The sequence below is a fragment of the Panthera uncia genome, chromosome C2, assembly GCF_023721935.1.
Source record: "Panthera uncia isolate 11264 chromosome C2, Puncia_PCG_1.0, whole genome shotgun sequence".
NCBI lineage: Eukaryota > Metazoa > Chordata > Mammalia > Carnivora > Felidae > Panthera > Panthera uncia.
In genome coordinates this window covers 106394205-106405155 of record NC_064810.1, presented here as the reverse complement: position 1 = coordinate 106405155, position 10951 = coordinate 106394205, and positions in this window count along the sequence as shown.

Sequence of the window (10951 nt, the reverse complement as noted above, 5' to 3'; positions counted from 1 at the left end):
AGAAGAGGGGGATATTTCATCATTTTTGTGGTTCAGGAGTGGCCTTATCTTTGTCCCCTTCCAAATATGGTAAAGGAGTAGCCTTGGTTAGACATTGTTCCTACTCTGTGAGTGTGGCTTATATTCAACTGGGAGCATCACAGCCTAGCTGCCAGCAGAGCTGTTTTCTCACCTGGTTTGGGGTATATTTATTCACCCCCCTTTCCCAGAAGGCAAAGAAGGAAGTCATATTCTAGGGCGTGCCAGGGCTGAGCACTAGGGCAGACTGTCCCTAACTGGGTTTTGGAGGTTGTATAAAGAATAAGAATTAAAGTTCACAAACAAAAGGGGGAACGACCTGATAGACACCAAGGAGCGGAGCCTGTCAGGGAGGGTGAATGAACGGGGTGTGGGCCTGAAGCACTTCCAGAGACAGAGTGCAGCTTCTCATTGGGCACGGGTCTGTACATGGGTACGTGTGAGAGTCCACAAAAGCCAGGCAGGATTCCTATTTCCTGACTTTAAATCCAGTGACCAGATTTTCTCTCCAACCCCAAGGCCAAATTATCCCTTCTTCCTCCCTATTACCTTCCTATGATTCTTCTCTATATAGTCTGCATCTAAATACATAGTCTTCATTTTAAACTTTATTTTATCTAGATAAAAACGGGAGAGGTAAACTATTAACACTGGTTACTTCTGGGAACTGATCCGTAAGGGTTTCAGACGAAGTCATCAAACTTTGCTCTATACACTTATTATTTAAATTTTATGGGTTAATTTATTTTTTAATTAAGTTGTTAAAAACAAAAATGAAACAATGTTAAAATGGCAGTGATGGTGGAATGTGTGATTTGTCGCTGGTGATGCTCTCTGAGGTATAATTTTAGAATTAATATTTCCTTTTTTTTTGGAAGGGAAATTTGAAATTCCCTTTGGGAAGAGCACGGTGTGGATGTCTTGGATCTGTTTAAGGGATTATTATTATTATTATTATTATTTTATTTAAAAAAATTTTTTTTTAACGTTTATTTATTTTTGAGACAGAGAGAGACAGAGCGTGAATAGGGGAGGGGCAGAGAGAGAGGGAGACACAGAATCTGAAGCAGGCTCCAGGCTCTGAGCTGTCAGCACAGAGCCCGACGTGGGGCTCGAACTCGCAGACCGTGAGATCATGATCTGAGCCGAAGTCGGACGCTTAACCGACCGAGCCACCCAGGCGCCCCTTAAAGGATTATTTTAATAAAATGCTAAAAATCATGATTCTCATACAAATGTAAAATGAAGAATGGCAGTGTTTTTACTTGATTCACTAGCTAAGGTAGAACCAGTGAGATGTGGAACCAGTTCAAGAGAATTCAAAGAGCAGGCATGTATATAGACAACCAGGAATGCTGAAATGAATTTGCTTAATAAATGTAAAACTGGCTTCTTGGCGAGAGAAGGACATCGATTTGCACCTCTACCTGACAAAATTCATTTGCAGTCTGTAGACAAGAGCCATTTGCTTTTGGAAACTTAGCGTAAGAAGGACATATTGGAGGTGGCATCAGTCAGAGTATTTCCCTGTTTGCTTCCCAGGGACAGTATCCACATGTCCTGGTAGAGGGAGGAGGTACTGCCTCTCAGGGTGGGGCAGTAAAGTCTTTTCTAAGTCCTCTCTTTTGCTTGAAAGACCACATTTCTGAAAAATTTGAGAAAACTTTTGTTTATTAGAATACTCTTCACACTTTGTTAAATGTAGACTCTGCTAAGCCAAAGAAGTGGATTACTTCTGAAGACAGATATCCTCTAGGGGAACAGCTTGCCTCTGGTTCTAAATGCTATAAAGTCTCCTTAGTTCAAGCTGCACATAGTTTAAATTCCGGAGGGACGAGTCTGAGGTTTGCTTTGCAAACCCTTTCTTCATAGATGGTGAAAATTAATGCTATAAATAAGATTCTGGTAGTGTCTGGGGTGTGTGTGATTTATAACACAACTATATCCCAGGCATCTAAGAAGTATCATTAAGATATTTAGTTAAATTAAACACTAATTTATTATTTAGACTGCTAGGTTCTAAGAGGAAAATGGAAAAATTGTGCATTCTGGTATGGGTTATTGAAATTGCAAATCTGGCTCATTTTGAAGATCTCTCTCAACCACAGTTGAGTGAATGAACCAATGAACAAAGAAATATCATTGCCTGATTTGAGTTATTATATGTATCTCAATAAATTAAATAAAATTTCTTTTATGCCCCAAATATTTCCGTCATGGTGATTTCTAAAGAATTGCATTTGGTTCAGGGCAGTTGTATGATAATCTTTTGCTATTCAAGCAACTTTGATTGAGTGCATGACTGTGAGCCAAGTAAATTTATTAGCTTGTTTCATTGAACTGCATTTGTACAATGAGACAAATTGTTTCGGCCAGGTTTCAAAGTGCTTCTCATCCACTGAGAAGTGACTTGGGCAATAAAGCCACAGTAATCAGATCTTCCTGATACTTCCTTAATAATTGTACATGGAAAACTGTATACTGACAATAGCACTTACTAAATAGTATAGAGACGTTTTCAATGCTAATAAAACATATGGCATTAAATAGATCATTTGAAGTGTGCATGTACCCTTTCTAGATATATCTGCTGGCTGGTTTTAATGTGCATGTGTGTGATAGACCCTACATTTTCACCTAAGATTTTTGTCAAGATTTTTGTTGGTTTGAACTATGCCCTTACTCTGAAATCCAGAACACATTTTCCGAGGTCTTAATAAATTCTACTCAAAGCAACATTGCCATCCACGGTTAGTCAGGCATCTCAGCAATGACCCTCTGCGAGGAGATCTAAAACACTGACGGTAGAGTTTTATTGTCGTTGTAGGAAAAGAAAATAATGGATATCCTTCATTCAGTGTTCCTTTTCTGCGTATGAAATTCAATAAGGTGAGTGAATGACTACTTTAGTAGTTAAGGGACAAAGAAAACACTTAGTTTCTAATGTTAACTAGGTACTTCATTGTGTGTCAGTGACTATGTTGAGTGCTATACTTGCTATTTCATAGTCATTCTTGATCCTCATCACAAGGTTAGTATTGTCTCTATTTTTTATGTATCAGAAAACTGAAGTATAAAATAGTTAAATGACTTGCCCAAGGTCATGCAGTTGGTAAGTAGTATAGCTGTGGCTCCAAATCCTGGAGACAGAGCCTCATACTTTACCATTGCTGTTGTAAAGAAATGAATACTTTGAAATAATTCTTCATGTCCTTGTCTTTTGGTTATGAAATTTTTCTTTTCTGTAGTCCTTCCACCATTAGGGTCAGATCATAAAGCTTTTTCTGCTAAGGAAAGGAAAAAATATCCATCCGTCTGTAGAAAAGAAGCTCATGGGTTGAGTCATATATTAGAGAATTGTCAAATAAATATGTTGTACACCTGAAACTAATATAACATTGTATGTTAATTATACTTCAATAAAAAATTTTGATTAATGAGAAAAAAAGGAAAAGCTCATTGGATAAGTAAGAAGGAGGCTATGACATAGAATTCCTTCCAGAAGGGAAAGTTAGGTAGAAAATCCTTCTGGTGCTGTCAGAAGAAAGGAGCTGAGAAAGAGAGGAGAACCAGACAAGTTTCTTGGCTCTCCATATCCTCAGGGCTGAACAGGGGTGGGTGTGGTTAAGCATCTAAACAGGTTTGGGGCTGTCAGAGGGTATCCAGGCTGGGGAGACTATATATTGTTGAGGGAAGCCTTGAGTTTGTTATGGCACCTTGTTCAACACAACGCCATGGCATGGGCTCAGTTTAGAAGTAATGTCAGGGAGGAGTCCCTAGGCAGCTCAGTTGGGTATGTGTCTGACTCTTGATTTCAGCTCAGGTCATGATCTCAGGGTTGTTGAGATTGAGCCCCATGTCAGTCTTTGCATCGACAGTGTGGAACCTGCTTGGGACTCTCTCTTTTCCTCTCTCTCTGCCCCTCCCCTGCTCATGCATGCTCTCTCTCTCTCTCTCTCTCTCTCTCTCTCTCAATAAATAAATAAACTTAAAAAAAAAGTAATGTCGGAGAGAGGTGCTTTTATGGACCTCTATGCTATCAGCAGAAATAGCTCAATGGCTATCAGCAGAAATAGAGCCAGAGCAAGCTGGTGCAAGATGAGACCAGGTGAGCAGTAACTTCTTTTAAAAACAAACTGACCAGCATGACCCCTTCGGCACAAGAAATTCCTTGAGCTTTGAGCAGATGTCAGTGGGCAGTTTCTGGCTACATTTTCCTCTTCACTGGAAATCAGTGGAGTGGGAGACCAACTGGTGATGCCTCCTACTTTTTGTCTTTACAGACAAATGGGCAGCCGGGATATGTGTACTCTCATGGGCAGGTCATTGGCTAGAAAATTCATCCAAGCCACTCGGGACTTTTGTGACCTTGAGAATATTGCTTAACCTTTCTGAGCTTTAGATTCTGCATGTATAAAGTGGAAATGATAGTAAAAAAACATTTTCTGTGTATCGTTTTTGTAAGGGTTGATGAACAGTGAGACAAATATACTATGGAATATAACGCTATTATTATTAATACTATTATTGCCATTACTGTTATTAATTGATATATTTTGAGCTAACAATTGGAGGATCTTATATGTATAAAACAAGCACATGCAAAGCTACGTGTATGGTTTTGTGAAGCATCACAACATCATTCTTTTAAAATCCAAGCTGTATACCTTAACATGTTGTCGCTTATTGCCTCATTTTCTATTTTACTTAGTTTTGTTGATTCCCTCCATCTAAGTGATCGTTTCTAGGCAGGCACTATGTCTTATGGTGCATAAATAGTAGGGGTTTTAAGATGATATGTATAGTACTTACAAAAGCTATAAAAAGTGTGAACTGGAGATCAGAAATACTCATTTTCAACCAATTTATAAGACAGTAAAGTTCTTGAGAGCAATGCCGAACAAATAATACAGGAAAAGCTGGATGCATAGAAATTAGAAATTAAGAAATCCAATCCAATCAAGCTTTTAAAAATTCCAAATCTTTTTTCTTTATTTTCTCATTTCTTTCATTTCTTAAGTTTATTTTATTGCCTTTTCTCCCTTATCTTTACAAAACTGATGCAGCCTTAGGCTCACTGCAGATAAAACAAAAACAAATAAAAGGATAAGCATAATGAATAATAATTATTCTATACACTTTAATAACTTGATAGATAGCCTTCCAGATAATTGTTAATTCGTTTTTTAAAACGATCAAACCACACCTGTTCTTTCAAAAATTATCAGAGGCTATACAACCAATTCCATCCTGTGGACATTTAGGTTGTTTACATTTAGGTTGTTTCCAATTAACTCTCTTATTGGATATCCAGATTGTTTCCATGTAGTCCCTTTTGTTGGCTATTAGATCTTTTTTCCAACTCATTACTATTGTATTCTCTTGTATTACTATTGCTGCTGTAACATATCACTACAAATTTAGTAGCTTAACACAACACAAACTTACTCTCTTACAGTTCTGGAGATCAGAAATCTGAATCAGTTTCATTGGACTAAAGTCAAGATGCCAGCAGACCTGGTTCCCCCTGGAGGCTGTGAGTGGACAATTCATTTCCTTGCCTTTTCCAGCTTCTAGAGGCTGCCAGCATTCTAATCTCTGCTTTTGTCACATTGCCTTCTCTTTGGTATGGTATCTCCCCCTATTTTTCTCTTATGAGGACACTTGTGATTACATCCTTGGGCCTACCTGGATAATGCAGGCTACTCTCCCCATCTCAAGATCCTTAATCACATCTGCAAAGTCCCTTTTATGACATAATATATTCCTAGGTTTGGGGAATTAAAATATGCACATCTTGAGAGGCCATTATTCAGCCAACCAAAGACAAACATTATAAACAATGTGAGCAGGTAAAATAATCTGGGGAAAATTATAGGAAAAATCACCCTGAAGATGTTATGAAAAGTGATAACAATGTTTAAAGACATATGAGCGGTCATAAGCCTTGCAAAATTTCTAATACTGCCTAAAATAGGGATCAGTGGTGTCCATTTTAACCAAGACATTTCAACCAGTTTGAGGTCTTGACCAGCCTGTTTCCCACAAATTCCCCAAAGTCCATCATGTGAAGACAAAATAAGGTAGAGTGTGGGGGGTTGTGCATCTCACATATGAGTCTCAGAGGAAGTGAAAACTAAGCAGAGATATGAAGGAAAAGAAGTGGATCAGGTGATGTGGCCTAAGGAAGAAAGGTCCTGACATGGGGAATGTGGTGCATATGTGAGTGAGAGAAGACCTGGAGATGGGAGAGGGTCCTGTGTTTCAGGAATTGATGGCAGGATTATGTGGCTAGTAGTATATTTTGAGTTGGCAGTGGGAGGAGGATGCTGTAAAAGAGGAAGCTGGTTAGTTAACTAGGAGCTGGATCAAGATGGGCCTGTTGTGTATGGATTTTATCTTAAGGCAACTGCAGAGCCCTTGAAAATGACCTGGATCTTCTAATACATGAACTTAATATTGCTAATATGGCAACACTCCCCACACTGATCCATATTAGCCTCGCTGTCTTTTTAAGTTAGCTCTATGCCCAACGTGGGGCCTGAACTCATGATCTTGAGGTCAAGAGTTACATACTCTACCAACTGAGCCAGCCAGGCACCCTTCCACGTTGATCTATCGACTTAACACAATCCCTATCAAGATTCCTCCTTTTTTTTTTTTTCCTAAAAATTAACGAGCTGATGATTCTAAAATGAAATGGAAAGGGCTCAGAATTGTTAAAACAATCTTGAAAAAGAACAAAAAGTTTGGAGGACTTAAAGTTCCTGATTTTAGAACTTATGTCAAAACTAGAGTAATGAAATCGCACAACAGTGGCATCAGGATAGCTAGACATAGAGACCAATGGAATAAAAATCCTTGCATTCACAGTCAATTGAGTTTTGACAAGGGAGCCAAGATAATTCAATGGGGAAGTAAATAACCTAATGGTGTTGGGATAGTTGGTTATTTAAAATTTGAACAATGACAGCATGAACTTAGGCCTGACTATATATCATACATAAAAGTCAACCCAAAATGTGTCGTAAACCTAAATTTAAGAGTTAAAATTTGAAAATATCTAGAAGAAAATGTATAGTTTTCTTTGAGTCATTAGCTATTAGGGACACACAAATCAAAACCACAATGAGATACCACTTCATATCCACGTTATAACACCCACTAGTGGCTATGATAAAAGAAGGCTAATAGTAACAAGTAGTGGCAAAGATGTGATGTTGGGACTGTCATACGTTGCTGCGGGCATGGTTCAGCCACTTTAGAAAAGAGTGTGGCACTTTCTCAAAATGTTAAACACACAGTTTAACCATATGACTCAGCAATTCCACTTAGGTATCTACCCAAGAGAATTAAAAACGTATGTCCACACAAAGCCTAGTACAGCAATGTTTCCAGCAGCATTGTCCATAGCAGCCAAAGAGTGGAAAGACCCCAAATGTCTATCAATTGATGAATGGATAAATAAGATGTGGTGTATCGATACAATGGAATGTTATGAGTAATAAAAAGGAAATAATAAAAAAGAGTAAGTACTGATGCATGCTAAAAATGGATGAACCTTGAAAACAATGCTATATGAAAGAACCCAGTAAGAATGATCACATAGTGCATGATTCCATTTATATAAATATCCAGAGTAGGGAAACCTTTAGCAGTAGAAACGTAGATCAGTGATTGATTATATTAGGTTTGAGAGTAGAGGTTGGGGAAAGTGGGGAATAATTGCTAATGGTTATGGGCTTCTTTTTGGGGCGATGAAAATGTTCTAAAATTAGATTGTGGTGATGGTTGCACAAGTCTGTAAATATGCTAAAAACTTGAATTGCACGCTCTAAGTAGGTGAATTTTATGGTATGTAAATTATATCTCAATAAAGATATATATACTTTTTAAGAACGTCCTGGGGATTGACATAGTCACTTTCCATCAGTGTGGGAATGGATTAGAAGGAGGACAGGATTGGAGGCAGGCAGGCATGTTAAAATTTTCAGGTGCGAGTTACAGCTGGCCATGCTGTTTTAATTTCACATTTTATTAAAAATAGATGCTTATTCTCTAGAAGACTGTGATTATAAGTTTCCCAGCTCTAGTCAATTGCTTACCATCATCACAATCTTTGTTATAGCCACAGCACACCGTAGCTATGTCACATGTGATGCATCCAAGGAGAAAGGATGCTTTAGGTTTTATATGGTAAGAGTTTGCTGCTTAGCGAGTCAGCTGATTTAGAGGCAGGGGATTAATCAGGCTGTCAAATTGTTTCCCTGGAAATAGATGCAGCAGAAGAGATAGTAACCTGTGGCTTTCTCAATTCAGCAAGGCAGCTGTTTAAAATTTTTTATGCCTGCAGTATCTGAGTGTCTCTCTCCTTGACTATAATTGAGGGCTTTCTCTATTTAGGTGTACAGGAGGCTCTCTGTAACAAGTACTTAGTATTGGCATATTTAAAAAGAAATCCCGAAGCCTGCTTTTTATGTACCCCAAGGACACTCATCGATAACTAGCACTTCACATAATAATACACTTATGAAAACTAATTTATTTTTAGTCTTCCTTTCTTCTCATGATAAAAATACAGGCAAACCATAATTTCCTAATGTCGCAAAATTCAATACAAGTAGTAATTTTTTAACTGTATTTTTTTACATTAAAAAACACTAGTATATATTTCACAAAGCAAAAACAGCAATTTAAACAAATAGTGTTCATTTCTTGACTGTTCAGAAGGACAACTCTGGATGAGATATAAGAAAGTGAAGTAGGATTCATTCATCATGAATATCCATTCATCTGAAGGTACGGCATGGATATTATCTAGGATTCTAAATGATTATAATGCTAAGGGAAAGGCAGAGAGGAATATAAAAGCCAGATATTATCTGACAAACTGTATGTGACCAAGTGCCTGTAATCCAGCTGTGAGTTCACTGATTGTTATGATGCTTGGGCTTTTCAGAGGCACGCAGAAGTGTCATCTGCAGTTGGTTTGGGATTTGAGCTTTTCCTGTAAATCTCATAACAGCCTTTAAATACTCTTTTAGCCTTTTTAATAAGATGGTTCTCATAAACTTTAGAGGCTCAGGTGTTTTCCTTTGCTTGAAGCCAGAGACAAGTCTGGACAGAATGTGTTATTATTCCTGGTAGGGAGCCTGACCTTCACCAGTGCCCTTGGAGAACAGCTAGAATCAAACAAGTCCAGGGGTGGGTGGTAAAAACATACAGACTTAGATTTAGGAGTCTCTGGGTGTGGACACATGGCCATTTGCACAAACATTCACCTGGTGTCTTTTGCTTTGATGGAGAGTTCTTGAAATCAGAGTCCTACGGAAGTGGTACTTAGGTTCAAAGTATTATTGAAGGAACAATCTCATCTTGACAGTTAACAAAACAACTTGCTACTTCTTGCTCTGGCAGCATATTGTTAAGCTCTCATTGAATATGAGCCTTGGAAAGACTCACCCAGAACTAGAACATCACTGACTCCTTACAACTCATGGACTCTGAAAAATGCCATTGAGTCTAAAGCCCCCCTGTTTCAGGATGAGGCTGGTAGTCCAAAGAGATGAAGGGAGGGCTGGGTAGTGAAGAAGCTGGATCTAGGACCCACCCTTTTGGACTTGGTCTGTGTCCTCTCTACCACAAGGGCTTTGCTATCTGCATGCCATCATGTACTAGCTGTGAGAACTCACGTTTCTCCATGTGTAAAATGAACAAAAGAAAGCCAGTCAAGTAGGATGTTATAAGGAAAAAATGAGGTGTTGAGCATCCATCACTGCATTTTAATAAAAAGCCTCTGTGCCAGAGCACTGATGTTGTTTTCCTAGTCTTTGCCTCATCTTTGATGAATTCTGCATTTGGAGAATGTAGTCATTGTGGCCCTGGTAAAATATACTATCACCCTGGGAATTATAAAAACATTGGAGACCAGATGCTGCTGCACAAATCAGAAGCCTCATCAACATTAAATCTTGTTCCTGACCTAGAGGAAGAATAATGTATGTGGAAACAATCTGCAAAATGTAACATGCTATAAAAATGCTAGTTTTTGTTATTAATGTAAATTAATCTATTTTAGTGATTTTTTTTTTTTTTTTAGTGGTCCCTAGCACAGCTTTTGCCCAGAGGATTAAGACAAATCAGCTTTGGTGATAAACATATCTTTGTGCAAGGGGTAGCCCTTGGCAACAAGAGGGGTAATTGCTTAGAAACAGCTGCCTTCTATCTGGTAAGAGAGAGAAAGAGCAAAAAGGAGTGAGGAATACTTCCAAATAGTTCCCAGAAAGGCCATGGACTAAACCTTTACGGCTCAAGAGGGGTATTCTCAGACTATTGGTGAGGAGTGGTCTGTCACCCAGGGGGCCAGTTTGTTTGGACGAAGCCAGACTCTGAAGCCTATCAGGGTCCTCTGGAAATGTGTCTTTTTCCTTAAGTCTTTTCAGTACCCTTTTGAAAGAGGGTAGAACCCGTGGACCATCCACATTTTAGAAAGCTGAGACTAGTCAGACATTCAGCAGATGTCACTCAAAGGCCAGTGGTATGCTCACTTGTGAGGCTGTGGGGAGACTGAGGCATGGGAAGTAATAATAGGAGAAACTCTCTTTTGGGATTCCTTGGGTAGGGTAGAGATTACACTTAACCAACAAATATGTGCTGAAAATCCTTCAGTGGGTTGAGGTGAAGGAAATGACTTCTGTGTGGAAGTTGGTGGGACCCACGTGACTGATAATGCTAATGATATGAGGGTGGGGTGGGTGGGTGGGTGTGGCAGGGACGGTGTTAGAGTTGAATGTGCATGTGTGGAGGAGTTACAAAAAAGATGTGGGAGGGGCGTTTGGGTGGTTCAGTCGGTTAAGCGTCTGACTTCGTCTCAGGCCATGATATCACAATTCGTGGGTTTGAGCCCCACGTCCGGCTCCGTGCTGACAGCTCA